This window comes from Topomyia yanbarensis, chromosome 1, assembly GCF_030247195.1.
Source record: "Topomyia yanbarensis strain Yona2022 chromosome 1, ASM3024719v1, whole genome shotgun sequence".
Taxonomy (NCBI): domain Eukaryota; kingdom Metazoa; phylum Arthropoda; class Insecta; order Diptera; family Culicidae; genus Topomyia; species Topomyia yanbarensis.
In genome coordinates, this window is record NC_080670.1 from 27839497 (window position 1) to 27864496 (window position 25000).

Below are 25000 nucleotides of genomic sequence, written 5' to 3' on the forward strand. Positions count from 1 at the left end.
TTTATGGAGCTCCAAGTCCAACAACGCTTAAATTCCTTGCCAAACGTTCCTCATCGACCATCAGTCATTCCACAATTTAAAGAGTGTATGCTGATTATGAATCATTCCGTAACTTTCACACTCGAGGATGCATTCGTTCCCTTGCAGGCTTCCAACAGGGAAAATTAAAAGGATTAATGATGGATGCATATTGCATAACCTGTTCGGTACTGTGTTAGACTACCTCATACATCCCCTTCAGCCATGCCAATACCATACCTGCTCGTTTTCCCAGTGGGCCTCTCAATCGAGACGATCCAACTACGCTCTACCCTCTCGCCAGTTCAAATAAATAAGAACGTTAGTCACAAAACCGGCCGACCAGACGCGAAAATAGATTCCAACTCCAACTGGTGGGCACTTATGATGCTCTTTACCGTTCGATTCGTTCCGCTTCTTCACAAAATTCCAGCAGCCGGCCGGAGCCTTTTCCGAGCGCGAGATGCAGCAACAAAAAGGACCAACAAACCCACACACACACACACATACTCAATCGAAGGAAATAAACCGGACTCTATATCGAAACCGTTTCTGGTTGATTGATTCCAGAATATAAATTCGGTGCTCTACGAATCCCAGTATTCAGACCCTTCCAACAGTTGGCAGCCAATACCCGAAATGAGACCAACCGACCACCACACTTGAACGAGTCAAAAGGCACGAGCCGAAATCGCCGCGGGCCGGGGTTCTCGACATCAACTCCGCTTATAGTGGATATAGATTTAATTAATTGATATGGAAATATATTTAATCAAGCAGAAATTGATTTGCGATGTTTTGCTACATGTGTGAGCCGGCGTATGATTTTTTTGTTCTGTCCGCCGTCATCCGGATTTGCGAAAAATTCGTTTTTTGTGCGACGCGTGCTGACCTGCTAATCCATGACCGCATCCGGTCCGGAGTCAGTCACACACAGCAGACGCACAGGACGGCCGGAAAATAAGTTAAATAAAACTGACAATGGGACAATGGGTGACAAATCCGTCATCCGTGGGTGGATTTGATTGACAGTAAGCTACTGGCCTTCGGATCGGTGAATTGATTCCGTTTTGGCGAAAGAAGGAGATTATCATCGGATCGGAATCCGAGGATTGATGCATTTACGAGGTGGGCATTCGGAATGGGATTTGATACGCCGAACCGGTGTCATTTAGCGAAAATTTTGATGCTTTGGCAGTTGACGATGATAGTAAGTTAAATCAGCATTTAATGGGTTAATTTTTGGATCTTAATTACTGCATCTGTTGATGTAGAGCTTGATTTTTTCACTGGGGGACTTAACACTCACTTTCACATTTGGCACTACTGTAGATCACTATTTTAGGAAATAACTACTGCAAACAAATTGAACCTTGCCCATTCATACAACAGTGTCATACAGAAAACTAGGAATAAAAACAAACATTCAATTGTAATTCTCAATAATTTCTATTTCCTTCCGTATTCTTACTGGAACAATAATTTAAAATATTCTCAATATTTTCCATTTCCTAATTGATATCACCTAAATTGGATAAAATAAGTAATCAAATTTGCGTTGCGACTTCGTCTCATCAGAATCCGACACTAACTTAGTGTCAGAACTAAACTAACGCCGGTTTGACGCCAGCTCCAAAAACGGAACGCTATCAGCTGAGGATTAAGAGGGTTTCCCACGAACTGCGGTCACTTTTATCAAGTTGTCTTCAGAAACATGTCCATTATTGCTGCGGCAGTTTGGTCCTCGATGAAAGATGTTTTTTACGGCAGTCACGTCCACCAGTAGTGGTGAGCAGATACAATTTTAGTTACGCACGAACATGTTGGTTTCACACTTCTTCCGTACTGCAACGCTGAAAAGAAAAAAAATCTCAATATTTTTCATTTCCTAATCCATATCACACTAAATTAAATTTAATACGTCACAAACTTGTACAACATTTTGTACAAAAAAATAAGTCACCATTTGATTACGCTACGACCATCACACTTTTGATGTCCCGAAAGGAAACAAATATCACCACACACTTCCGCATACCACACAAAACAGTGGACAGAAGCAACCACAATATTAATCAGATTGATCGGAGACATGGCCAATGCTACATCAACACTGATGTCTCGAAAGAAAACTAATTAATTTGCTATTTAAAAGTTCTTTAACTAGAATATCGCACATATGCTTTGGGAAAAGAAGAAATGCAAAAAACGACAATTGACTTTCCTCGTCCCTCGTCCCAAACCACCTCGCCGCTTCCACGTCGAAAAGATAGATGAATAACGTTCAATTAATTTAATGGATTTCCTATAAATTTTGTCCTTCCTCCATCGCGTCCTAAAATAAAGTTCGGAGAATGAGCAAAGTGGATCCGCTCAGACCAGTGATATTCATCGAATTTCCGCGGGTATCCCCGGACATCGGTTGAATGCCACGCCGGTGGCGCTTTTCAACCCCCCCCCCCCCCGCCTCCCCTTCCAGGAATAACAAAAGAAGATGCTCAGTAATTTCCAATTAAAAGTTGTAAATTTTTATTTCTGGTTCGAGTTTTCCATCGACCGACCGATCGTGTAGCAGCTCAGAACGGAATGACCCCCTCCCAAGGGGAAGAGCCGGGATGTTGAAGGTGTTTCATTCGGCTGCAGGCACTACGCCGAAGCTTTAGCAAGTATTAATGAGCTGTGAGAAAATTTCAATACTTTTGTTTCCTGCTCCCGCCACGGAAGTCGGTGGGGTGTTGCTGCACGAGAGAAATAAGTTGTAGTATTTCAGCGATAAAGAGCTTCGGTATTAGCGCCCACTCACTCAGTTCGTCGGCTGATCCTGCCCGTCGCGCGTAGAATGAAGAAATTGAAGACTTTTAATGGCTGATAGTTAAAATTTTCACTGCAATCAACAAATTTTAATCGCTTTTCTTCGGGCTATAAAATGCTGGTAATGAACTGAAATGGGGGCTGGACTGATAAATTCGAAGCGATGGGTTGCCTAAGCTGAGGAGTATAATTTCAAAAATTAGAGAAATGGCCAATGTAATTCAGATAATGCTTTTGGGGAAACCACAATTACTGAAACTCCAAAAAAGCCTTTTTCAAAGAATGTCTGATCCGTCTGATCTCTCATAGGAACCCATTCAGCAAATCCTACTTTTTTCCGAATTCATTGTTGAAAGAATATCGCTGCCACATACAGTTTCGGTTAGAAGAATTAAATTTAATGACACCCATGTCTGTCTGGCAGATAATCCTGCACATTTTCCGCGAACCATTCCTCCACATCCTCGCATCTCCTACGTAGTTCTCGAACCTGTCACCGTAATGTGAAATTCAATTTCATATCTCCGTCGACCTGCGGCGCCCCGTTCAAGCGCTGCCACATTAACCCAACTTACGCTCGAATTAATTGAATGATCCTTATTATGCTGGTGTGGCACTTTAGGACATCTCCCTCAACATACACACACACGCGCGCTCTCACATACGGTCCGGTCCATTTGGAGGTGCCTTCCCATGGAGGTGCATCGCAGAGAGTCATTAGTTCCGAGCGGATAAATTCAATTATTTTACGAGTCATACTGACTGGGATCGGGTTCCTTTTACTCCACAGGAAACAAGCACCGGTACGGGTATAAAAATAAAACAATAACATCTTGAAGCTGTTTGTTCTGCTGCTACTCCGGCCGGGGGGACTTTCACCGGAAAGGCCAAAGGTGGTACGTATGGATGGAAGCCCGTTTAAACGAGATAATTAAATCGCTCCGTCCGCTCGATTCGATTCGTTTTGTGAGCGTGTGGGTTTTCCTTCGACACAGTTGGAACACGACGCGGGAAAAATTGCTACACACATTATCGAGTACGGCACAAATGAGGTGATTAACAAACACCAGCATCGGAGCGCAAATTGTTATTGGCCCTCATTAGGAAGCGGAAGATGATCCGCGGGAAAAGGGCAATGGTGCTCTTTCTGTGATTGGTGATCAATTTCGGGTCGGGAATTTTCATATTGGCGTGTCGGACAACCATTTCGTGGTTGACTGGGTTGACAGAGTTGACAAAATTGACAGTTGACTGAATTGACAGTTAACAAAATTGACAGAATGACAAAATTGTACTTACCTTTTCCAACAATTACATCGCAAATTAGACACTGCACTTTTATTAGATACCCGAAACGAGGGAATCCAATTTGCTACGTTGAATTTGATGTCCCGTTAGAAAAAAAACAAACAAATTCAATACTGCAGCGATAATCCAAAGCGCCCGGTTTCAGGATTCCCACAGGGAAGATAAAGCAGCAAACAGCTTCGGAAATTACGGTGCTCACGATCGTCCTTCAGGGAGCAACCAGAACTCGTCGTTCATAAAACGCAACGTCTCTTAAAGTACTCGCTCGTTTTAGCCACAGAAATCGCATCGCAGTCAGAATCTCCTATACACCGATCCGATAAAGAGAGGGGCCAAGGACCAGTCAAATATATACGACCGTGCCCGTATCGTTTGTTTCGGACGCGTGTATGTCGTCTAGTACCCAAGCGTATCGACGGCGCTCATTAAACTTTATGGTGCGCCCTTTTAAATTAAAAACCATCATTCCGGAGATCCGAACAAAAACCGAATGCCACCCGAGCGGGGGAAGCCTTTGGCTTGTCAAAATGTGGTTGGCTTTTTTTTCCGAAAGCGAGAGTAGCGAGCTAGAAAATGAAAATTTCCGGACATTCAGAGACACCGACCGTCGTCTCGTCGGAGGGGAGTAATCAAATTAAAATCCTGGCCTAGGGCAGCTCGGCGGCGTCCTGGACCGGGGCCGTATGTGGCTTCCGTTGGCACACGAGGGAATTCACATACGGAAGGCGGGACAAGGAGAGACAGTTATAAAAGTGCATAATAAAATTTTGCAAGCCACCGGAGCTGGATACAAATAGAACCATTAAAATGCATTTTGTTGAGCGTTTTTGGGATGTTGTTTGTTTGTCTGATACTGATGCGTATTTCACGGCGGTTTAGCATTCTAAGTTGTGGTCCATAACCTTTCTACATTGGGAATGTGGAATTTAAGTTTATCTAAGCTAGTTCAAATGGAATTTGCTATCTGATTTTGCTTCCGAAATGAAGGTGGCTCAGCTTTCAATCTGTATTTTCTAACATGCCTAGATCCTAAGCGATTTTTCGGTCGCCGACCGCTCGGAAACAACCCACAACAATATTAATAAGGGTGATCGAAATCGATTAGACGACTATTTTGAAACTCATGACTTCCGGTTCGATCGAATTTAGTCTCCAAATCGACCGAAATGGTTTGTAATAGGCCCTTATTCACAGAACTTTCTCTTACGAGACATCAAAATGCAAGTGATGAATATCGTCAGCTCGTGGGATAACAAGTTGTGGTGAGTTGTTTGTTTGAATAATCAGTGTTTAGCCGTGAAGTGATTACAACCGTTTGGTGTTTTTTCGCTAAGAAGTTTAGTTCAGTGTAGTGCTTTTACGGTAGGGCATTGAAATTATTCAGAAATCAAGGTATCATTGTGAAAAATCTGTCAAGTGAATGGTTTGATGGAAAGTTGGTGTTAGTTTACAAAAAAAAAATAATGTTGGTGTTTCTAGTGCTGCATTGGTTGCGATGGTGTTTTTTTTGTTGGCAGATTTTCCACAATGGTACAAGGTCGTTTTTGGCTTAAAACCGGCCAAATGATTGTGAGGAAGACACTTTTTTCGGGACATAACAAAGAAAGTATCATCAGTGTAGTCTTCCTTTGGCAAGGAATAGAAACTTATTACAGAGTAGTGTTTAAATGGCAGAGAACGGAAATTATTGAGAATTCCTTCAACCATAATGAATGCAGTAGAAGTGAATTTACTGAAGTTAGACTTGACTGTGAAAACCGACTAAGGTTAGGGAATCATCGGTTGCGATTAGATCGATTGTGGCCTCAAGCTACAGGCAAATTTGTCTTGAAATGAGTTTTAAATTACCACTGAAGTGATCGAAACTATTTGCTTTCTTTTGGGTTATCAAACGGCAGATAAATACCTTGCTGCGATGTTGTCGGTGTTAAAAGTGAGATAACAGTTCGAACGATGCTTCTTGCGGGACATCACATATTAAATACCCATTGAGATCAGATCGCGTGCTTTACAGTTGTAGTGAGCTTTTGTGAAATAGTGATGCTTAGCCGGGTAATGATTCTATTTGCGTTGGTGAATTCTTTAGAGATTAGAAGCAGACGCGATTTTGTCTCAGAGAAATATGTGAATTCAACTGTAGTGAACGAATGGTAGGAAATAAAAATATTGAGAATTGGTTAAAATTGTTAAAAAATTCTAGATGCAGCTAGGCTTGAACGGTAAATGACTCATTAACCGAAAATTAACAACTGTATAATTTTGTTGAAAGAAAGAGCATACAACAGAGTACAAATATACTTGGCATATATTTGAGTAGTAGCTATAAATTATCATTTTTTGTGCAAATCCGAAATTTGTTTTGACCATTGAGGTTTCCCATTTACATCAGAAGTTTGGCGGACCGGTTACGATTAGTTCGGGTGGACTAAGTTTCAACGAGATACTGAATTGAGTAGTGCCAGGTAGCTGAAAAGTGATTTAAACAAATTCCTTTTTTTAAACTCTTACGATACATCAACCACAAGATAAAGACTGTCTATGAGAAGGGCTGTTGGGGTAAAGTGGGTGCTACAATGTCAGAATAGATGTTATTAAGAGCTACGGACTTTTTGTTGTAAAGTGGATAGTGTTACCTGTGAAATGACCGTGATAGATTGTTCTTCCAGGACATCAGAAGTGTTTCCAGATGTTTTTTTTTTCGTGGAAAAACCGTGGCTTAGTTGTGAAATGATATCGAAACTCGAAGAAGTGTTCAACGATAGGAAATAAAAATTATTGCGGAAATCGTTCGTCTTGATGAACCCCGAAAATGTGTACAGTGAATAGTATTGAGTTACTGGTTATAAAATAATTCTTTTTTTTTCTTCCAGAATATCAAAAGTGCAGTGATGGTTGCGATATGAGATGTGGCTTTAAATTGCAGAGGAATTTGAAAGTATATAGCTCGAAGTAACTGCAGAGCAATTCAAACCACTTGAATTAGTGATTTCTTACAAGATATCAGATGCATATACAAAGCGGTCTACCTGCTTGAGTATACGTAAGTATCAGAGAATAGATATTATTGAGAACTTGGGAAAACATTTTGTTGAGTGGGTAAGTGGGTGTGAAATAATAGTGATAATTGTACTTCCGGGACATCAGAAATTAAATCTGTTAAATTAAATCGTTTGCATTTTCTAATTTATAGTTTTTCGGGTGCCACACAAATAAAAGTAGTCTTTTGGAAGAATTTGATTCAATTTTTAAAAGATATTATTCAGTTGAAGTAGAGTACAACAATGTCATAAATTTCATCGAAAACTACGTGTTGTGAAGTGGTTAGAGTTGTATGTAAAATGGCTGTAAAAGATTGTTCTTCTGGGACATCAGAAGTGAAGTACCGGTTGGAGTTTTTTAAGTGAAAAATGTGTAGTTTAGTTGTGAAGTGATTAGAAACGTAATCTCTTGAAAGAGCAGCCAATCTTGGTGTTCAACGGCAGGTAATAAAAATCATTGAGAAATCGTTTAATGTGTGAAATGATCATTTTTGTCATTTATAGCCGCCATGCCGAAAAGTTGTTTATCTAAGCCACAGTGAGCTAATTGTCATATTTTTTTCTTTCAGGACATCAAAAATTATGTATCGATTGTGTGCTTTCAGGCAACATACGCATTTCCATAAAATATGTTGGTTTCGTTGTAAAATAGTTTGATTCAGAAAAAAACCAGTTCAACCGCAGAAAATCCGAGTTGTTTGGAAACCATCGGCCATAATTCAGACAAGTTTTGTGAAAGTGTATCAAATTGACACATACAACGATAAGAAATAGAAATTATTGAGAATTCGTTCGATTGAGTAGGAGGGTTGGTGTGTTTTCGGTGCAGAAAAAAATCGCCTCCAAAAATTTTTCTCCGGAACAACGAGTGTTAGTCTATTCATTTGATTTCTACACAATTTCCATTGCAAAGTATTGAAAATTGGCTGAGTGACAGTGAATCGGCAGAAGGCCGAATCGTTCTAAAATTTGCACAGTTCTGTGCATCATTGCCCAGGTAATTACGGTTGCTTTTTTACAAAATTGTTATTATTTTTTCAATTATGTTAACCGATTTTTTTTAGTTAAAATCGGACTTCTGACTTCAAAGTGATACGAAAAATTCAGAGATCGAGCATAAAATTAGAGCTCCAATAGTTACCTGGAAAATGATGTAGATAAGAGCTGTACTAATTTTTAAACGATTGATCCAGTAGATTATTAGTTATGATGTACACCGCAAAACCATTTTTTCGAGTTCAGCTTGCAATATTTTGCAAAATTTTGTTTAGAAAATATTGTTCAATTGTGGTATTACTATACATAAATTAACTAAATCTACTATCGTATCGCCACAACAAATTGCTACAAAAAGGTGTCTACACACAGAATTGTGTAGTGGTACGAATTAGTTTACACCTTTGTATCTCTTCCGGGACATCACAAACTAGGTATCTGATGTATGGTTACCCAGTACCTGATTATTTTTTTTCGTGAAATAGGGTAACAGCTACCTTTACAATCTCTGGAAAAAGCTGCCAATTTAGGTAGATAGGAAATAGAAATTATTGAGAATTCGTTCAATTGTCATGCTCCGCAAATTTTAACTGAAAATTGAGAATTCGTTCAATTGTCATGCTCCGCAAATGTTTGAAGTGATTATTACTTGATCACAAGCATTTTACGACTAACTCAGTGATTGGTCGTAAAATTATTGTGATCAAGTATCACTCGTGCGGGACATCAGAAGTGCTGTTCCGGTGACGGTTAAGTCGGTATTACAGGTTGTTTGAATTTAGTGCTCCTACGACAGTGAATAGAAATTATTGAGAAATCTGTAATTCGGGTAATTCAGACAACGTTCCTGTAAAATGGTACGACCTAGTTAACAACTGTTTCTTTCTTTCGGGACATCACAAACTGGGTACCGGATGTATGGATTGCCAGTACCTGATTATTTTTTCGTGAAATAGTGTAACGGCTGTAAATGTGATTCCTTAAAAAAAAGCTGCCAATTTAGGTGTTCAACGATAGGAAATAGAAATTATTGAGAATTAGTTCAATCGTCAATTTGTCAAAGTGAACTCTGAAAATGTGTTGAGTAATTATTCTTCCCGCAAGAATAGTCGCAATCATTTTGCTGTCAACTATAACTTGACAGCAAAATGATTGCGACTATTATTGCGGGACATCAGAAGTGCAGTTATGGTGACGATTAGGTCAAGTGAGCACAAATTACAAAGTGAAAAGTGCGAAAAAACTGTGAAGTTACTGAAACAACTTACACTGATAATTTCTAACTATACATCAGATGCAAGATAAAGGATATCGACGCAAAATACAGCCCGTTTAAGGGTAGTGTTTCTACGACAGGACATAGAAATTATTAGTCATCGGTTAATTCAGATATAAAATTGTAAAGTGGTACGAATTAGTTATTAACTTTCTTTTTTCTTCCAGGACATCACAAATTAGGTATTGGATGTATGGTATCTCACATATTATTTTTCGTGAAATAATGTAAGAGCTGAAGTGAGGGTTAGTCTCATGAAAAATCTGTTTATTTAGGTGTTCAACGCTGTTCTGTAGCTTTATATTCCAAAGCAGAATTGGTTAGTGTGAAATAGCTGTGAAGTGATTGTTTTGTTTGATAATTACATACCTACCCTCAAATGCACGAAATATGTCAAGTGTAGTGCTCCTACGGAAGAATAGAAATTATTGAGAACTTGTCTTTCATCTGGCATATCAGATTACATGCAGTTATGTTGTTTGCTTCCGGAACATCATAAATTGGGTATCGAATTAATGGTCCTAAGAAATCATTTTTTCCTATGCAATATACTGCCCATAACAGCATAAGAGTTCCATGTTGAAAAACAGCAAGCCGAGAAAAACGCTGTTCAAGATTGTCCCATCCATTGAGCCAAATGGATGGGACAACCATGTTTTGGTATTTTTTTTTATATTTTCTGAACAAACCCGGTAATCTTATTTGTGCAGTGTGATTCAGTGGTGATACAGAATACAATCCAACGGATAACTCATTTTCGACAAAAATCCACATAGGACTCTTATGCGTTTATGGGCAGTATAATCGTAAAGGTTTCCGTAGTGAGTAGTCAATTTTAGTGTTTAATGGCAGGGAATAGAAATTATTGAGAACTTCTTCAACCGAAGTGAAAGTCCTCTTTCGGGACATCACACAATAGGTACCGAGTGTGCAGCCTTCAGTAACTGATTTTTTTTTCGGGAAATGGTGTAACAGCTGTAAAGTGATTACAAAAGCAGGCTTCCCTTGAAAGAGCTGCTAATTTATGTATTCAATAATAAAGAATAATTTTTTTTGAGAATTTGTGCAAGTAATTAGTGTGAAATTGATGGTAAAATACTTTTAACCCAGTTTTTTTATCTCTCAGGACATCAAAAGTGCAGTACAACTTGCGGATAAACCATGTGACAAATTTCAAAGAAGATTTGCAACTGGATGATGCGATGGTATGGAGTAACTGTTTATTTTCTTCCTGAAGTGCAATGAGAATATAAAAGCAATATTCTCTTGAAAGAGCGGCCAATTTACTTTTCAGTGGTGTGTGAAGTGTTATTGAGTTGACCATAAAATGAAATCCACTATTTTCTACTTCCGGGACGATCAATAGTGCAATTCAGCTTACGGATAGGCATTCCAATAATTCCGGTTACATGCTGCAATGTGATTAGATACGCCTGTGATTGAGTTTTGCTTCTTCCGGGACATCAAATATTAGGTATGGGTGGTGGCATCCGTAGTGAGTGGTAAATTTTGGTGTAATGTACAATGGCAGAGAAATAAATTATTGAGAACTCGATCAAGTGAAATAAAATTCGCCACAAATTAGATATGTGTAGCCTTCGGTAACTGATTTTCCTAAAGTGGAAATAAAAGCTATCTTCTGAAAGAGGAGTCAATTTATGAGTTGAACGATAGAAAATAAAAATAATTCTTACAATCGTTAGTTGTTCTTGGTAAAAATATGTGAAGAGTTATTGAGTTATATCTGATCGTAAAATGATTTTAACCCAGTTTTTTTCTTTCTTTCAGATCATCAAACGTTCAATACCACTTGTGGATAACCCATGGGACACGTTTCAAGACAGATTTGAAACTGGATAGTGAAAAAATGTACTGAAAATTTCTGATATGAAATGCAAGCAAAATGTTTAGTGTAGTGCTCCTGCGATAGAGAATGGAAGTTATTGAGAAAGCATCTATCATCCGTTAATCCAGAATACATGGTACAATTTAAAAGTGATAGGATCCAGCTGTGAGTGTTATTATAAAGTTATTTTTCTTTTGGGACATACCATATTAGGTATCAAATGTGTGGTTCTGAGCAATTAATTTTTTTTTGTAAAATAGTGTTTTGAGGTGTCTGCAGTGAGTAATCAATTTTAGTGCAGTGTTCTACGGTAGGCAATAGAAATTATTGAGAACTCAATCAACTGTTAAAGTTGAATTGTTCGTGATAAAATATATTGTCAAATCGATTAGTTGGCTGTATTCTAACGTAACAAAAAAAAATATTGAGAAACCTGTTATCGGACGATTTGGCATGGTAACCTTACTTTTCTCATGTCCCGGACTATAGAGAGACGCTGCAGCTATGGGTCAAATATGCAACAAGCGTAGCAACATTTACGTCCGTGTTCAATCACCTCCAACGGAGTTCATTCAATTGAGCCCCGAAAATATCAAGAGCTAGCCAACCGAAATGACCCAAGTGTCTAAACTTTCGACCAAATGGCTTGTAAACTTGTCAGCCAGAATACCTTCCCCAGGTCCAGCTTGATGACGGTCATTCCTGTGCCACCATTCACCATTACGAGGGTGAGCGAACCGAAAAATTAACCCTGTTTAAAAAACTACATTACTCAAAAATTATCACATGCTAGCAGCATCAGGGAACCGTCCGTTTGTGAAAGGGGTTGCCAGCTTAATTAATTACGCACTCTTGGCCAAAGTCGTTGACATTTTGACCCCGAACTTTGCGGTTTTCCGTTCGGGATTCTTCGGAAAAAATTACCACGGGAAGAATTCAGAATTGACTTTTCCGGCTGGAGTCCCACATCGAAGTATAAAATCTCCAATTTATTTATTATTCATAAATCGGAAACGAGAACGTGACTAACCTTGCCGATTCCGTACCTTTTTTCCCTCCCCCCTATCGTCTACGACAAAAAAGGTGAGTATGTGAAGATGTGAGAAATTTTAATTAAATTTTATGCATTCCATAAAACGTTTTGAATTATGAACTAATTGGCGGCAAAGCGCGCGTAAAGTGGCTCCCGAAGTGGCAGTCCTTTCGACTCTTTACCTGCCTGTTCGGAAAACCGGTTGTTGAGGTACGAACCTGAAACAAACGAAGAGAAAAGAACATTCGATTAGCGAAATGGCGTCATAATTTGTTGTGTTTCGGTGGATTATTCTGATACGAGTTAAGAACCTTGTCGGGAAGTCGACGTGTCTTCCCAAAAAACCATAGCATGATTATCATAATCGTACCGATGTGGGAACCCAGTTTGGAACAGTGAAAGCCTATAAACGCTCTCTCTCTCCCGTCGTCTCTTTCTCAGCTGGCATCCAAAGGGGGGAAAATCGAGAGTGGAGCAGCTGAGGTTTTCCTCGGTGGTGTCTAGGCCTAGGCCATTTAACCGGGCCCCGGTTCGTGCTCCATTCGTGTCGTGTCTGAGCCGAAGGAAACCCATCAGACGACGAGCCTACTACCGGCAGTTGCGTGCCGAGTCGGCCGGGTTTTGCTTCGATTGTAGCTGCTGTCTGTGGCAGTAGACACCGGCAGGCGTCTGGGGAGTGAGAGATTTGCACGATTTTTACGATCGATATTATTAAAGAGGAAGTAACGTCATGGTTGTAGAGGTGGCAGTGGTAAAACCACAGCAGAAAACACGAGTGTGTGGGTTGTTCAAGTTCTAGGTCGGATGCAGGGGAGCTGTGAGTTGCCACCATTGTTGGATTAGACAAATTGAAGTTCAAAAAGGAAAATATACGGTGGTTAGACAAGAGTCCCAACAGTCAAGCCAATTTAGGTTGATGTCCTGAAGGGAAAAGAAGACTGCAGTTGCACAAAAAAAAAACCGACCAACCGAGCGTAAATCAGCAATAGCAAAGATAAACGATTGCAAAATCAAACTACGTTCCGTTGGAGACGTTCCGCATGTTCAATCGATGTCATCCGTGAAACGAAGACAGCGACGACGACGACGTCGGCAGCATCAGCGAAATCCGGAGGACATTAGCGTAATGGATTTACATAATTTATCATCATCTGGCACTGACCCGGCGGCCATTCTTCGCCCCCGTCCATCCCATCGTCAGCAGGCCGCGTTCCGGCAAACGTGTGCTGATGAACTTTTAGGGGTTGGGAAAATTCCTTTGCCTAATTTTACATTTTATACAAAATTCGGCTGCGGTAGCCGGCTCAAATGTCACCGGATTAGAACCTGAATAATTCAGATATGGACTGGTTGTTGTTGTTTTTTTTATTGGGGGGTGGTAAGACGAACTCACGAAGGAAGAAGCGATTGACGAAGGTCTCCGCTTCGTAGGATTGTCCGATAGTCAGTCGGTGCGCTTCGTAGCACACTGGAAGGTCATGAACCGCGTGCCTGAACAGATAAATTTAATTCAATCATTACTTAATAATCTACACGCCGGTGGACGGAATTGGACAGTAACACCCACCCGGCACACCAGCTCGGCCTATAAATAGCGGAGCTGATTGTGCATTCAGAACTTGTGCTACTTTCCTTCGGTGATCGTCGCATGGTTTCACCACACACCAGTGAGTGCCGGCCGGAGCTGGAGTTGAATTTATTAATCGAAAATCTAAACGATTTGCGGCGTGATGAGACTTGCTCGGTTGGCCGGTCGATGGCAGAACCACACATGCTACAGTCGAAGAGTGAGCGGGTTGGTGGGTGGGTGATCGGAATAGAGGGAAGGTGGTACAACTTCGTGATCGATTAGCCAACGATGAGAATCTTAATATGAGGGATTTTCCATCAACCCCCGGAGGACAGAAGGTTGACGAACGAGTTCAATGAGTTTGCGTTCTCTTGGGCTAGTACTGTTCGGTTATGATGTTTCACTTTTGCTTTTGCAACAGGGACATCAATGTTCATGTGCCAAAAGATGAATTGATGAACTAGCGATAATATGTGGTGCAGTGAAAAAAGTGTATTCTTCCGGGACATCGGTTTTAAAGTATCTGATGACAGTTTGAGGATCTTCCTAAATGAAAAGTGACCAGTTCAAGTAAGTGAAGTGAAATTGTTGAAAATGAACGAAGTGAACGTAGTGTAATTCAGTCAATTGTCAATGTCAACTGTCAATATACCGAAAGAAAACGAATCTCAAATTAGATTTGCGATTCGTTTCGCTGGGAAATTCGATGAAATGTTGCACTTCGTATTCCAATCGTAAGGCTTTATTCCATCGGATCTCCATGTCACCGAAAAGGGCGTCGGGTAGCATCAGGGTGAATGACCCCGTAATGTGCGATTCACTTCAGGCTTTAGTCTAAGCCCAGCGACGCCACCGGTCCGTCGCTCGGTCGGACGCGCCTTGAAAAATGAACCGTCGTAAATAAGAGGAGGGGGTTTTCTTATTTTTTTTTCGTTTTTCGGACGGAACTGCAATGGCAGTGCAGCAGACCCGCAGCAGCATTTCATCACGCATGATTTATTTCCACTTATTTGCTGGTGCGTTTCTTTATGTAATGTTAAACATTTGCCCACAGTCTGCGGCCGTCGCCGTCACCGCTCGGACCAGCCTGTAAGTATGTCACAGTGGTCATAAAAGTGGAATATTTTTACGAGTTCCCTTGCCCCGCGTGATCTGCGGTTGTCGCATCGATGCAGTTTTCAGGGTGCAATATGCACTCCCCGTGCACATTTCTGCGAAGATGTTCAGTGGATCGACTTTCTCAGAACCAAACACAATTGTTTCGTAAAAAATCGACTAACCTGTCTGTGACTCAACTTCCGCTCGGAAGCCCCATCTATTGGAATTATTGCCTAGATACAGGAGAACTTTTTTTTCCGATTCCCAACACAAATTGCTGCAACCGGTTGCAGCTGAACCGGGAGATAAGGTGACCCCTCCATTGCCGGTCGCCGGCAATTATCACATTTGGCTTGGTCAGGACAGCGGTCTCTTGTTTCTTTTCTGTTTTGTTCTGTTTAACACCGTTATCAGTAAAGCCACGGGTTGTTCTTCTATTTTCGTACCAATCGAGTGCTGGCGCGCTACGGTTGCGGAGTGGCGGGGGTTTCTTTTTATCAGGAAACCGGAGTCGATTACTCAACCACGAGAGAGGCGATTTTGCACAATGTAACTGCTGTGCTGGGTTGTGTGCGGTTTGGTTGATAGACAGACTCTCGCACTCTATCGCGGCAAGGGTTATCTGGGGTTTTGCAGTGGGTCAGCTGAGATGCAATTTGGTCCTGTTTTTTTTCGATTATTTGCACTCGTTTCATATTTTTGTTTGCACCGGAAAGGGGAGCTCATGAGCTGGGAAGCGTCGTTCGTTTTGCAATCAAAAGTTACGACGGCTTTAGGGTCAGAATAGGGTATCGTTTGTTGACGAGAGATGGATTGACAGGATTGCCATAATGATCGAGAATGTTTTAGTGATTCGTCAATGTCTCGGGAACATTATTCTTAGAGTACTAGGTCCCTTTCAGGATCACTCACTACAGTTGCAGACGAGATGGGACATGGCACCAGCTAAAAACTAGTTTAAGCCAACTGTAGCGAGTCTTCATTCAGATAAGCAATTTCGAATGAACGCTGGTGAGTGTTTTTTTATTACCGACTTCACGACCTAGGTATGCGTGTATGATCGCGATGACATGTTTACGTTTTCGACCAAGTGTTTGTATTGTCGCGAAAAGCTCGAGCGTTTGTATGTGAACATGTTTTGTTGCGTGTAGAAATTCGCATGTTGGGCTATTGAATGTTTGCCCGAAACCTGTTTCTGATGTTAAATTTCTCTATATCAATAAGTACAGATACACATCAAATTATTGTTCGGAAGTCGAATTGAAAAAGAAAAAAAGCGTAACCATTTACAAGTTTTGGTGTTTCTGGAAGCGCTGAAAACTCCCACCCTTTCCAATTCTACTTCCCCACACCTCCTTGTCCTTTCCTTCCGCTCAGGAAATGATGAAAACACACGGCAAGGCACAAATCCCCGACTATGTACGGGGAACGTGCCATTTGAGCCAATATATTCTGATTCCTGATCCTGCTTCGGCTTTGTGTCAGTGCTATCTCGAACTGTGATATTTGACGGTCTTTCAAGAGAAAAACTTTAGACTTCACCAGAAATCTCATCTATCTACAGTTCTTAGAAGCAATAACCCTCGCAAGGGGATTGTCCGAGTCGCACTCTTTAGGAATCAAGAAAGCATAATGGTTTGTCACAATGAGTGGCGTAGCGCTTCAGCTTCTCTGGACGCTGTTTGTACGCGGCGCATGGTAGTAGATCATGTGGACTCTCCCCACAATAGACACACTTTTCAACATTCCCTATGGAAGAGTCAACCTAATCATTCTCGGTGCACTTGCTAAACTGGGCTTTATTGTTACAATGGCCTATTTGCTTGTATTTAGTGCAATGCGTCACCTGAAACATATGATTCGATCCCATCCTGTGCGATCGCTATCTAAAATCTACGTTCACTTGAGCAAAGGGTTTTTTTTTTAAACAGCGAACTAGAATCGATGAACATGCTGTCAATCTCAACTTTGTGAGCGGGTGTGTAAACGCGGTAGTCCTTCACGAAAGTTTAGCAGCCAGTAAGGTTATTGGTTGGCTTTAGACAAAATATCACAATTCTGAGCATAGCAACTTTCGAGATATCTGTCACGGCTGAGTATTTCTGCGTCAATCTTTGAAATCTTTGGGATATTTAGCGGTTTATCTTCGGATCGGAAAAATCAGATATGATCCGACCGAGTTCAATATGCATTATTTTAAACGGGAAGTCGGAGTGTTTGATGACACAATCTATTTGACATCCGATTTTTCGTTTATATTGAAAAACTTTAATTTGATTGCTAAGGCTCACTATATAAGTAGGTGAAAGCTGAATGCGAATGACCAAAGTTAGTATTACTCATGAAGAAATGTCCAAAAACTCGATAGAATATGGTTAAGATTATTGCACCAAGCGGCCTAATCCATTTAACCACAAGAGTTTTTTAAACTCCAGAAGATGAACACCCTGTCGATCTCAACGTTGTGAGCGGGTATGTAGACGCGGTAGTCCTACATTAATTTTCACAAAACTTTAGTGTTCTGTTGGTGCTCCATATTAATGGTTTTGTCCTAAATAAGCTGAGAAATTTAGGTTCTCCACGTCGCTCTCGAAAGATTTTCTAAAAATTAGATTACGCATTTTTTATACAAGTCACATATACTTTTAAATTGAACAAAAATTGGTTAGAATTTCACAGACTGACGCGTTAATGTTAATTCAATTTTCCACAGTGTAAATTGACTACGGAATCGAATCTTACGTTTGGTTGAAATCTGATGTATACAATGCCATCTAGCGATGGAAACGCGAACAAGGAAGTTTTCTCTATGTAAATTGTCGAAAAATGCCATTTAACTTCCGTTAACTGGGACTTGTCCGATGTGGTCCAAATTTGGAACAGAACTCCTGATAGGGCTAGAAATCAGTTCAGTTGTTTTTTGCTTGTACCTTTTTCATCTTCTGGTGTATTTACAATAGTCCCATTAGGTGAAAATGTAGTCAAAGTTAATAGAAATCAATATGTAATTTCAAACCTCAACAAAACAACAACACAAGACAGTTGTGTCAAATTTTAATATTTCGCCTTCCACAGGATCTGTCCCTGCCATCGGCGACAAGGTTCCATAAAAGCAGTGACAGCACGCCACCTTGAGGACATCCGCAGACATTATGTTGCCTAATCTCTATCTGTCCTAACAACGGGCATAGAAGTCGCTTGCAAAGCATTGCGTGTATTTATTTCTTGATACGTAGAAATACTCCATGACCTCGTGCTGCGTCCAAAATGGATTCGAAAGACACGTTGTCAAACGCACCTTTCTTATCACGAAAAACATCGAAACTTGATTTCTTCTGCGAAAAACGATCCACAAATTTAAAAATGAAGACGGTCAGACTGATCGGTCTAAAGTTTTTTGTCTTTCGGAATGAATTTAACCATTATTTCCAACCACGCTTATGGAATGAATCTTGTTGCAAGAGTACGAGTACGAGTTTTGAAAAATATGTTTCATGTCCTCTTTAAAGTAGAACTGGAATAATTCCTAGCTTTTCCCGGATACTTAATCGAGGTAAAACTTGCCCGCCCGCCATTTGATCGATTCGGTTGTCACAATTCTACGAGCAGAAGCCAAATAATCAGAGCTAACTGAAAAATAGTTCAGGAATAGTCGATGTTGGTGGTTCCGTACAGTCTGAAAGGTGCACATCAGATGAGTATTCACCATTAGCAGATCGAATTTGAACTGGTTTCCAAAGTAATTCATTTAATCTTGAGACTTGAGACATTCGTGCAAAGACTTTTCAGACCACGTCTCTCAGAAGATCGAAGGGTATTTCTGTAAGCTTCGCGAACGACTTAAATGCCTCCGACCCGTCTCTACGTCTGCGATTTCAAACTTTTCCGTAAAGCTTTTTGAGTCTAGTAAGTTATTTTTATCCACAAGCTCATCCAAGCCACTTTAAGATTCAATCGTTGGAAAATATCCATGAAACCTAGTCACCAAGTCCTCTTTGTAGATGTCCCAGTTCGTAGATTTGGAACAACGATAGGTGACTAGTTAGGCGTTCGAACGATCAAATAATATGATAAGATAACGAGGGTTAGCGCTTGTCAGGTTCGAAACAGTTTGAAAACTTATGCCTAATACTGTCGGAGCAGAGAGTAACATCTAACACTTCCTCTCAGGCAGCTTATTGAAATGTTGGGAAATGTGATACATTTGGTATACACAGTTTCACGCTGTTTGAATTTTCCATCCGGGTTGCCCCAATGAATCACTACCGATCATGAGTGGAAAACTAATTCTGCCACAATAAGATACAACCCTTTGAAAAGTGGCCTTGACAACTACAACTGCTTTTTACAAGGGTAAGTTATTATTTTTAGCAATAAGTTAAAATTCCCGCTAAATTCTCATCCTAGACTACTGCGTATGGTTAAGCAATGCCATCGACTTTGTTAGAAGTCATTGGCCATACTACAACGAAGCTGCCATCAGCTAAACATTTGACTGGGTTTAAACTTGGAGGACAAGCTTAGTATTGCGAAAGAGAAACCTTAATAAAAAGTTTACCGAATAAACGCGTCCCCCTATTTCGCTTCCGTAGGTACGTACTGTTGTCTGAGCGTACAGTGTGTTTTACTAGGGCGGTCAAAACATATTCACCTAACTCAACCTTCATTATCACAGACCCAAGAAATCGTTCAGGTTAGTTCTGCTCGCCATCAAAATTGTTTTGAACTAATTGTCTCTTATTTCAATACGTATTAGTAATCAATTTGGTACAGTGCACTACTCCATGTGGAGTATCAGCAGATATTTTGAATAGGAATGAAATTTGATTTCGAGTCTTTTTTTAAATAATTTTTGTCTTCATATTTAAGAATTCAATTATCTTCCAAGTTTTTTTTTTTTGAAAAATATTCCAGTTTACTCGAAAGATCTATTGGCACCTCTCGTAACAGTTACCCTCAATTTTACTTTCATGTTTAAGACTTTTCAAACTGAAAAGGATTTTAGTACGACTGGAGCTGTAGAGCTGCATTTTCGGAAGGGCTCCCTGTCCGAATAAGGGAAGAGTCACCCACTAAAATACCGTTGAAGACCAACTGTAGCGTGGCATGTAGTGTTCGGCAAATTTATTTATTTAATTAAAACTATTATCACAATATTTTGATAAAAAAGGTTTAATAATAAAATAGGAAGAAATATAATACTGTTGTGAGAGCGTGGAACATTCTTGATCGCGTGGAAACGAACGTTTGTATGTTCGTGCATGAGACCACGTTTGTAAAATCGAAAGGGCTCACACAACTTGAGTTGATGACCGAGTCGTTTTTATATTAGCGAGATCGCGGGCGTAGTTTTATGATCGCGATTGAATGTCCGCGTCTATGATCAAATTAGTATCAACGCGTAGGTCACGAGCGTTTGTACGTTTGTACGGTTTGCTCGCGTCGGTTTTTGTATGTCGCGTGTATAAATTCGTTTGTACAACCCTGCATCCGTTTACATATTCACGTGAGCTTACGGATGTTCGTGCGGGCTGTTATTCTAATATTTGATGTTGAGTGTACGGCTCAGATCCCAAAAACGAGTGAATTCTCTCATATCACTAGGTTATCTGGAAGGCCCGCGCGCTGAAAATTCTCAAGGGTTGGCAGTGGGGTTACGCTTCTTAGAAAAAATGTACAGAAACCCTCAAACTTTGTATAATTTTTCCAAGGCTTGTGTACCAATCGACTCAGCTCAACGAATCGAGACAAAGTCAGCTATCGAGGAAGGAATCTTCAACAAACATCACTGTCTGATGGTTCATGGTAGTGTCGTATTCTTACTGCAGTTTTTTGTAGTAAACCTATCGACTAAACCTAAGCCCAAGAGGTTCTTTCCAATCCTAATCTTTTCGAGGCTACCGCTAGGTATTACTTCAGGTTATTATCTTGCTCTTTTTATTTTGTGTCAATAGTTCGTATTTTTTCCACTGTTCCTGTTCCTTGCTTACTGTCCAACATTCTTGATGTAACTGATAAGCTCAGGTCTGCTGCAAATATTACCTTGCGCAGGAATTCTTATCCATCCTGACACTACTCGTTCCTATTTATCTACTAGTTGGTGCTGAGAGTTCCCTGGCGGCGCAATTTCTCCCGATCCATTTAGCTTACGGCCACTTCGACGGAGAGCTCACCGGCGATGAAATTTCCCTTGACAATAATATCCCGATTTTCTCTGATTTTGTGTTGTTTTTTTCTACCTTAGCTGCTGTTACTAGCTTTACTGTGTAAATGGTCTATTCGCAACTGTAGACAACTGTAGAAACTTGTCAAGACGTCAACCGATCCGGAACCGATGCCGACCAACTTCACTTACGGCTACTCTCACAGGGTTTTTCCAAGGACTCGTTTCTTCAGAGTGACCGAACTCAAGTGCTATTTTGTATGTCAAAACGGCTCGCTGTATATTTTTTTCTCCTGAGCAGAAAGTAAGGGAATTTCCAAAAGTGATTCAAAACCCTCATTCGGGACGCATACCCTCTCATTCTGCCTCATCTATTTTAAACGAAATAGCTGCGTTTGACGTTAGATTCATTCGTATCGGCGAGTCCCGTCCCAGCTACTGCCCATGTAATTGGTTGGTGACTTGGAGTGCAGTTTGCTGACATCTATCTCACTTTCATAGGTGCACACTGTTGTCCGAGTATACAGTGTGTTTTGCTAAGGGTGTCGAGCGATGGGTTTGGGCGTTTAAACACGTTCACCTCCGAACTCCGAAGAGGTCATAGACCCAAACTCAAAACTCTCATGGGGGTTGATTGGGCATAGGGTAAGGTGGGGCAAATCCGACCGTTGGGTAAACCCGACCCCCCTCTGTTATCGAAAATCAGAAGCACTACGCGAACTAGTATCAATGTTGTCGTGTAGAGCATCGAAAATAATCATAATGGGGGCATGACAGCATTTTATTAGTCTACATTGAGATTCTTAAACGACAATAAGTGTGTTTTTACAACTTTTGATTTGATTTTTGTGCATCATTGACTTCAAAATATTTCTGATTGTTAATGTGATAGCATAAAAAATGTAAGTGGATTGAAATTCTTTGATTTAAGTCCTACAAAGTGCATAGATGAATTTGGGCCAATTTTCTTCGTATTTTTTTTAATCGCGTCGTAATGAAAAATGACGCGGTGGGGCAAATCCGACCTCTAAATAGTGGGGTAAATCCGACCGCTTTTTTTCTAAGAAAATGTTTATTTATCAATTTGAAAAATATTTTTATTGTTATTATTTATTATTTTTTCGCACAATGGTTCATAATTACAAACGAAAAACACAAAAACGTGATGAATATAGTATTCGTCGAGCAATTGCTCCGATGTAAATGGGAATATTTTTACGTGCTACTGCTCGTGATTTTGACATTCCAAGATTGACATTGAATTCCATTTTCTTTATGTTGTAATTAAATAACATAACATTCATCGATTTATCATTGAACAACCATAAAATTTGGGTAATAGATGTACTAAATCAACCAAAAACATAGGCGGTCGGGTTTACCCCACCATTTTTGAAAACAGCAGAAATGAACTTTTTCGTAAAACGCTTTTATCTCCATTTTTTCTAAAGATACAAGTAAAATGCTATATATAGAAAGTCTAACCTTTAAATTGTTATATAAAACGACTTGATCCGATGTAAAATGAGCATTTTACATCCAAAACCATTTACTAGGTCGGATTTGCACCACCTTACCCTACAAACCCGCTCCCTTGGTTGCGCACGGGTCAGCTATCTGGCGATGGAGACCTGATACCTAATGTCTATATGAGCGTTTTTTTTTGAGTTGCGAGGACAATTGTTTTCTAGGTTGCTAGGACCGAGGTTGGGAGATTTCGAGCATGGACGATGGAACGATCGTGTAGGAACGGGCGTTTATATGATGGTGCTTGAAACCGTGTGTATAAGTTCGTGAGAGCTAACACGTAAAAGCTTATTAGCGAGTCGTTTTTATGCTAGCGAGTCGTTTTTATGTGAAGGTTTGCATGGATTATCACGTTTGTGACTGGGTTTGTATCATCGTGAAGGGATCGAGCGCTTGTACGTTAACGTGTTCGATCGAGTGGGTTTGTTTTTAGTTTCCATAATCATGTGGTTGTTTGCTTTTGAGTGTTCGCACGAGCATGTTTATGTGTTTTAATATTGTCATCGAAAACGAAAACAAGAAAAATAAGAAAAAACGCATTAATCGGACAATGATTCAGTGAAGTTTCGATGAACGTACGACACGTATACTGCAATATGGGCCTTTCCGCGCGAAGTGCAAACTTGAAATCGCCCTCACGAATTTGAACCAATTTTGGAGGAACTGTTCATCTAGGATCAATATATAAGAAAGTTAAATTTTTGTGTCAATTGAACCGCTCTTCGGGCCATGGGAGCACCCTCCACCGTTTTGACATATTGCCAAAACTCTTGAATTTCTTTTGATTATATTTCTGGTTCTATTTAGTCTGGTTCTAATATTTAATATTTCTGGTTCTATTTAGTCTAGAACCAAACCGCTGGCTATTTTTTTAAAGAAAATTGCTCAAGGCCTCTAGAAAAAAATATTAGTTTTCAATGGCAGTGCTCCCAACTATGCAATTTTCTCAGTTTAAGATTTTTTTCTCAATATATGCACGTATACCTGAATTTTGAAAAAAAAATTGCCATCGTATTCCTCAGTTTTACAAAAAAAATATAACATCAAAATATTTTTCGAAAACTGCAAAGTGGCATAAATTTTGTGGTTTATCTATTTAGTAACATAAAATAGTTTTGGTGGGAGCGCACGGTGGCTTCTTTCGCCAAAACCGTGGGAAAAATTATTCAAACGAAAACGGTAAAGCTTACAGCAATGATGTCTTCCGCGATGTTTTATGACAATATAATGCCTTCATTCTGGTGCTATAGTTACAGTGATTAATCCCCCTTTGAAGTGAGATATTGGTTGCATTTTTATTTAAAATATGAATAACCAAATGAAATTTTCAGAAATGTGGAAGAGCTTGCTTTTGCGAACATCTTTACTGAAGACCAAACATCTTTATTTATGAAACACTCGAAAATATAGACCGTTTGTTAAGGACCCCTTAAAATCTTGACACAACTTCTTAAATATCGTAGACAAATTAAGCTATTAAAGATAAAAACTTTGCGTCTTCAACAAAGTTGTTTGAAAAAGCTTGCTGTACAACTTTGCCGAAGACAACTGTAAAGATCGCATGGATTTGGCGACAAAAAAAATCGTTTAACGCCAAGATGATCGAGCTTTTTCGAAATTGAGTTAAACTGATCTTGGATCATTTTTATCACTGCAGCCTTTTTAATTTTTCAGAAGTACTATATGATCGCGCTAAGTGTCCTACGTTGTGGTTTTTTAGCTCACCGATTTGGACAGCAACGCAGCAAGCAGCAGCTGAACACCGCAGCAGATGGAACAGCAAGCAGCACTTTGAAGAAGGGCAGGAACCACGAAAAACTACACGGTAAGTACTAATTTTATTAACCACTTTTCTTTTATTTTGCAGGTAGTGTTCACAGTTCGACGGTCGGAATCAACTGAATTTATTTTTCCCTATTACAGCTGTTACTATCTATGTATAGGTGACGAAATGCATAGGAAGCAAAATGCCAATGCTACACGGCTAACGCATACGAGTGGGGTTACAAAGTAAAACCTACACCGTTATCAGCTCCCTTTAGTAACATCGCTAAATTTGTACGGTTAATCTAAACATTGCCACCCCCTTGAAATGTCATTTCAAAATAAACAAAATTCACAAGAAAAAATTTCAACTTATCAACTAGGTGAGTATACAAAATTCAATTTCTTTTTTTTCAATTTTCATTTTCAGGAACCTCGGATCGTTGGGCCGGATGTTGGTTGGTGGCCAGCGGATCATCTTCTTCGTCGTTTGCAGTAGTAGCAGGATCAGACAGCAGGCAAATTTTGGTGATTGGGCGGGTGATAATTCCC